Genomic DNA, 7325 nt, shown 5'->3' with positions numbered 1-7325 from the left:
AATCAGGACAGGTCTTGCCTTACTAACCTCATTTCCTTTTTGGGGGGTGGGGGAAGACACTAGATTGGTAAGTAAGAGCCATTCTTTAGGCATGAAATATGCTGATTTTGTTAAGGTGTTTGACAGTTTCCATATGAACAAAATGGAAAGGTTTGGGTTAGATGATAGTAGAGGAGGCTTTAGAACTCATGGAAGGATTAGTCTAAAAGAATATTGGTTAATGGATCAATATCATTATGAAAGGAAATCTGAGAATGGAGTGTCCCAAAGATCTAGTCTTAACTCTAAGCAGTGGAATATTTTTTTAATTTAAATTTATTTATTTAACATATTTGGTTTTCAGCATTGATTTTCACAACAGTTTGAATTACAAATTTTCTCCCCATTTCTACCCTCCCCCCCACTCCAAGATGGCTTATATTCTGGTTGCCCTGTTCCCCAGTCAGCCCTCCCTTCTATCACCCCCCTCCCCTCTCATCCCCTTTTCCCTTCCTTTCTTGTAGGGCAAGATAAATTTCTACGCCCCATTGCCTGCGTATCTTATTTTTTAGTTGCATACAAAAACTTTTTTTGTTTTTGAACATCTGATTTTAAAACTTTGAGTTCCAAATTCTCTCCCCTCTTCCCTTCCCACCCACCCTCCCTAAGAAGTCAAGCAATTCCACCTAGGCCACACTTGTATCATTATGTATAACCCTTCCACAATACTCATGTTGTGAAAGACTAACTACATTTTGCTCCTTCCCAACCCATCCCGCTTTATTGAATTTTCTCCCTTGACCCTTTCCCCTTTCCAAAGGGTTTGTTTTGATTACCTCCACCCCCATCTGCCCTCCCCTCCATCATTCCCCCCCCTTTTATTTTTTTTTATCTTCCTCCCTCTTCTTTCCTGTGGGGTAAGATACCCAACTGAGTATGTATGGTATTCCCCCTCAGGCCAAATCTGATGAGAGCAAGGTTCACTCATTCCCCCCTCACCTGCCCTCTCCCCTCCACCCATAGAACTGCTTCCTCTTGCCACCTTTATGCGAGATAATCCACCCCATTCTATCTCTCCCTATCTCCCTCTCTCAGTATGTTGCTCTCTCATCTCTTAATTTCATTTTATTTCTTTTAGATATCTTCCCTTCATCTTCAACTCACCCTGTGTCTGCTCTCTCTCTTTTACATATATATATATATATAGATATAAAAACACATATATATATACACATACATACACATACATACATATACACATAGATATATACATACATACACATTCACTTATATATATACATAAACATATATATATATATATATATATATATATATATATATATATATATATGCATATTCCCTTCAACTACCCTAATACTGAGGTCTCATGAATCATACACATCATCTTTCCATGTAGGAATGTAAACAAAACAGTTCAACTTTAGTAAGTCCCTTGCAATTTCCATTTCTTGATTGACTTTTCATGCTTCTCTAGATTCTTGTGTTTGAAAGTCAAATTTTCTATTCAGTTCTGGTCTTTTCACTGAGAAAGCTTGAAAGTCCTCTATTTTATTGAAAATCCATATTTTGCCTTGGAACATGATACTCAGTTTTGCTGGGTAGGTGATTCTAGGTTTTAATCCTAGCTCCATTGACCTCCGGAATATCGCATTCCAAGCCCTTCGATCTCTTAATGTAGAAGCTGCCAGATCTTGGGTTATTCTGATTAGGTTTCCAGAATACTCAAATTGTTTCTTTCTGGCTGCTTTCAGTATTTTCTCCTTGATCTGGGAGCTCTGGAATTTGGCGACAATATTCCTAGGAGATTTCTTTTTGAGATCTATTTGAGGAGGCGATCAATGGATTCTTTCAATTCCTATTTTGCCCTCTGGCTTTAGAATATCAGGGCAGTTCTCCTTGATAATTTCTTGAAAGATGGTATCTAGGCTCTTTTTTTGATCATGGCTTTCAGGTAGTCCAATAATTTTTAAATTATCTCTCCTGGATCTATTTTCCAGGTCAGTGGTTTTTCCAAGGAGATATTTCACATTGTCTTCCATTTTTTCATTCCTTTGGTTCTGTTTTATAATATCCTGATTTCTCATAAATTCACTAGCTTCCACTTGCTCCAATCTAATTTTTAAAGTAATATTTTCTTCAGTGGTCTTTTGGACCTCCTTTTCCATTTGGCTAATTCTGCCTTTCAAGGCATTCTTCTCCTCATTGGCTTTTTGGAGCTCTTTTGCCATTTGAGTTAGTCTGTTTTTTAAGGTGTTGTTTTCTTCAGTGTATTTTTCAGTATTTTTTTGGGTCTCCTTTAGCAAGTCATTGACTTGTTTTTCATGGTTTTCTTGCATCCTTCTCATTTCTCTTCCCAATTTTTCCTCTACTTCTCTAACTTGCTTTTCCAAATCCTTTTTGAGCTCTTCTATGGCCTGGAGGCTTTTGTTATAGGCTCTATGACTTTGTTGTCTTCTTTAGGCTGTATGTTTTGGTCTTCTTTGTCAGCAAAGAAAGAATGCAAAGTCTGAGACTGAATCTGGGCGCGTTTTCGCTGCCTGGCCATATTCCCAACCAACTAACTTGACCCTTGAGTTTTTCAGTGGGGTATGACTGCTTATAGACTAACGAGTTCTATGCTCCACGTTTGGGGGGGCGGTGCCAGCTCTGTCAGAGCCACACTCCTCCTTCCCCAAGAACCCCCAGTCCAGACTGGGCTTAGATCTTCAGCAGGCTGTTGCACTCCTGCTCTGATCAGCCACTTAATTCCTCCCACCAGGTGGGCCTGGAGCAGGAAGTAACAACAGCTGTAGCTGCCCCACCTCCGCTGCCCCCGGGGCTGGAAGCCGAACCGCGAACTCCTTCCACTCTCGCAGCTTTTCCCACTAACCTTCTCCGCAGTCTTTGGTGTTTGTGGGTCGAGGGGTCTGGTAACTGCCACAGCTCACATATTCAGGGCGCTAGGGCCCCCTCCGCCCAGCTTCTGGTCTGGATGGTCCACGCCGCTCAGGCTGGGCTCTGCTCCACTCTGTTCCCAGCTCCCAGCTCCCAGCTCCCAGCTCCCAGCTCCGTGTGGAATAGACCTCACCCAGAGACCATCCAGGCTGTCCTGGGCTGGAGCCCTGCTTCCCTCTGCTGTTCTGTGGGTTCTGCCGTTCTAGAATTGGTTCAGAGCCATTTTTTATAGGTTTTTGGAGGGACTCGGGTACAGAGCTCACTCTAGTCCCTGCTTACCAGCCGCCATCTTGGCTCTGCCCCCTCTGAATATTTTTTTGATTAATGAATTAAAGGCTTATTAGTCAAATTTTCAGATGATAAAAAGTTAGGAGGGATAGTTAGGAAATTAGAGGACAGGATTAGGTTTCAAAATCTCCCCTGGCTAGAACAATAAGTAAGATCTAATAAGAAGAAATTTAGCAGGTATTAATATGAAGTCTTATACTTGGATTCAAAAAATTGACTATGCAAGTACAGGTCGAGGTAGATAACAGTTTGTATGGAAAAGGGGTAAGGGTTTAGAATTATTTCAAGATCAGTATGAGTCAACAGTGTGACAGAGCATGTAATGTCCAGAATGAAGGGAAAAATAGTCGTTCTATGCTCAGCCCTGGTAGAACCATTTCTGGAGTATTGTCTGCAGTTCCAAGTATCATGTTTGAGGAAGAATATTGACCAGCTATAATGTATCAGGAAAGAGTAACCATGAGAGATTAGAGAACTGGAGACCATGCTGTACAAGAACTAGTTGAAACAATTGGGGTTGTTTAACTTAGAGGAGAGAACTTGGAAACTTGGGGGACACAGACCAGGAACTCCATGCTAAGATTGAATCCTACCTTAGATGTTATTGACCTGGGGAAGTCATTTAATCTCTCTCAGTCTCAGTTTCTTTATCTGTAAAATGCTATAATGATAATAGTACGTAATTCACAGGATTGTCATAAGGATCAAATCAAATGACTATATCTATGTATATATAATATGTATATGTATCTATAACATACATACTTTGCAAACTCGAAAGTACTATAATAACTATAGTTACTAACAGTTAGATGATATTTACTATGTATCATGCACTATGCTAAACACTTTATAATAATTATCTCATTTGATCCTCACAACAACCCTGGGAGGTGGGTACTTTTATTATCTCTACTTTATAGATGAGGCAACTGAGACAAACAGAGGTTAAATGACTTGCCTAGGGTCACACAGCTAGTGAGGAGAAAGGCAGATTCAGCTGTTTAAAGAAGTGAGTTTCCCATCACTGCCCATCTCCAGGTGGAAGTTGTAAGACCTCTTGCCAGGATGGTGTAAAGCAGAGATAGAAAACAGTTTGTTGCCTAGCAGGCCACATGTGTCCCACAACACTCCTGAGTAGGCCCAACCGGATTAAAATGTGATTGGGAAATATTTAGCAAAATAAATAAAGCAATGTGGAACATAGATAATTTTATTATGTGGTTTTCTAAGTCAATATGTGGCCAGCAGGGGTTTTTGTGGCCCCCATTTCTATTTCAGTTTCTGTTCAAGTAAAGGTTGAACTAGATAACCCCTGAGGTCCTTTCCAATTTTAAGGTTCCGTGATTCTAAGGTTTCTTGCAAGTCTATGATTTTATGATTAATATGAGATTTTTTTTTCTGGAGGCACCCAGAGCTAGGCTTACCCCAAAGCCAACCTGAGGAGTGCTCAACATCAAGATGTCAGCTTGGTGAACAGCATCTCTATTTGTCAAACTGACCTCCTTTTCCTTTTGCCCCTTCTCTTCCTTTCCCTCCTTTTCTTCCTCCTCTCTCTGCTTCACTCAGCAGGGCTATCTCCAGTCATCCTGATTTATATCTTGCCACTGGACCCAGATAGCTCCAGAAGATAAAGCGAGGCTAGTGAGTTTGCACAGCCCTCCCTCACTTAAATCCAATTCACTTGCAAGTCACAGTATCACCTTCCTGATGTCATGGTCCTTTTCAAGAATGAAGGACAAACAACAACCTATGAGTAGTCCAAGCTGGCCCACTGAGGACTCCATTGGCCAGTTCCAGTTCTAATGCAGCCAGTTCCGATGCAGCTCCTTTCTTCCCCCCTCCCTCTCTTCCTCCCTTCTTCCCTTCCTCCCTTCCTTCCTTCTTTCCTTCCTTCCTTCTTTTCTTCCCTTCCCTCCTTCCCTCCCCTGCCCTCCCCTCCCCTCCTTCCTCTCCCTCTGCATCCGGGGCCATCTTCAGTCATCCTGATCTATACCTTGCCACTGGACCCAGATGGCTCTGGAGGAGAAAGTGAAGCTGGTGACATTGCACAGCCCTCCCTCACGTAAATTCAACTCCCTTGCAAATCATGGCATCACCTTCCTGATACCGTGGTCCTTTTCAAGGATGAAGGACAAACAAACAACAACAGCAACAGCAGTCTCATTCAAGCTGGAAGTGCAGTGGCCACGTATGGCCCGATCCCACAGCAGATTGGCAGAGAAACCTTAACTTGCTCTGTCTTTTGGACTTAGACCCAGTTCCCAACTCCTCAGTCAGCTTGCTGGTCCTCCACTCCAATAGTTGATCATACTGGTAGTGGGCTTAGTATGGACACCCCATGGTCTTTATATTGCATCTCAGAATTCTCAGACTCAGGAGATCCACCAGCCAAATCCTCTGGAACAGCAGGTTCCACAGACGTGCTGTCACACCCAACTCTGTCTTTCTTTTCACTTAGTTCTATGAATTGCTGTCTGCTCGGGAGCAATTTATCCAGCCTAAAAGTATCATGAATAATGGAGGTGTTTTAAGGAGGAAAATCCTGTCCATCAGCGTGTCACTCAAAGAATCCCAGGGTTTTTTTTGGTTTGTTGGTTTGGTTTGGTTTTTGGCTCTAGGACTTTATTGTCAGGTTGACTATTGCCCCAGGGGCTGGGGCAGGGGGGCCCCCAGGGCCAGGGAGGCAAGGACAGAAATGATCAGGGCTGTTTGGATTGGGGCCAGAGGCAGGTGGTAAGAGAACTAAAGAAAAGGTTCTGTTTGGTGGTCTTGGCCAGGTCAGCCATGTGCTGCTACACCTCCTGCTCCAATCGAAACTGCCATTGAAGACCTCCAGAGGGTCTTCCTCTTGTGCATAGTTCTCTAGGACTGTCTGGATGTCCTCCACCCTATTCAGGGTGATGGTCTTGAGGAAGACAAACAGGTCAAGTAGGGTACGGTCATCAGAGTTCCATCCCAGAATGGCAGAGCCACACCGTTGTAAGACTGAAGCCTTCTTACAGTCTACCACGACCACATGTGCTGGGTCTCTGTTCAGGCAGATGTCCTTGATATGGTGCCCACCCATGTAGTATGTAGCATCCTGGAACAGGAGATAGGAGATAAAGTCATGGTGGTCCACACTGTCAATGAGGGGAAATGCTGTTATGCCAGGCTCTGAGGTGAAGATCACAATCTCATGGAGTTGGGCCAGCTGCTGAAAAAGGGCCTTGATCCCTGGATGCTTCTTGAACCGCCAACATGTGGCCAGGGACCACTCGGGGTACAGCAGGACTCCCGTCAGCTCCAGGACAAGTGTATACGGGAGCTGGTAATATGACTCTGGCAGAGGGTCAGGGAGGAGGTAGGGGCTGATGGGCTCAATGATCATCCATCGATGATCCTTAAAATACTTGTTATGTTCACAGGAGCTGCTGAACCAACACAGGATCATTGTCAAACTCATCTGGAATCTTCACATCCTTCTCATCCACAGAGTTGTTTCCAAAGATGTAAATTGTGCTCATGCCCCACTCCTCAGCTCCAAGGAACCCTGCCACCCAGATCCCCAGCTTCTTGGCATAGCTGGGGCCCTGCTGTTGTTGCTTCTGTGGCGGCTGCGGCTTTCGATGTGTGGGCAAAGGTAAGTGTTGTCCTCTCTGTCCTGGGCCGCCCAGTGGGGTCACCATCTGCGCGCACAAGGACCTGGGCAAAGGCAGGAGCTTGAGCTGGGGCCGCAGCCATAGCCTCAGCCAATGCCCGCTCTGCAGGCCTGAGGGCAGTGCCACTGCAGCCACCGAGGCCCCCATCTTGCTCAGATGTTACAGCCGCCACCGGCAGAACCTCAATTTTAATGACAGGACAACTGCTCTACCACATATCCTGAAAAATGCAGTGATTCAAGTCATGCTTTCTACTCATGGTTTATTTCACTAGACTGTGAGCTCCTTGAGAGAAGGGACTGGTGTTTACCTTTCTTTTTATCCCAAGTACTTAGCACAGTGCTTTGCACATAGTAGGTGCATAATAAATGTTTATTGACTTCCTGGCTGACTTTGCGATTTTCCTGCTTATCATATTGATGTACCTCATGTGTCCACAGTAGCCATACCTTGTATGTC

The 7325-nt window shown here is 44.0% G+C and overlaps 1 pseudogene; it reads right to left on the bottom strand.

The window, feature by feature from the left end:
• Positions 1-5924: 5924 nt before the first annotated feature.
• On the bottom strand, positions 5925-7013 carry LOC118859203 (annotated as a pseudogene).
• Positions 7014-7325: the final 312 nt, after the last annotated feature.

This window comes from Trichosurus vulpecula, chromosome 8 (assembly GCF_011100635.1).
Source record: "Trichosurus vulpecula isolate mTriVul1 chromosome 8, mTriVul1.pri, whole genome shotgun sequence".
Lineage (NCBI taxonomy): Eukaryota > Metazoa > Chordata > Mammalia > Diprotodontia > Phalangeridae > Trichosurus > Trichosurus vulpecula.
This window is presented reverse-complemented; position numbering and strand designations above follow the sequence as displayed.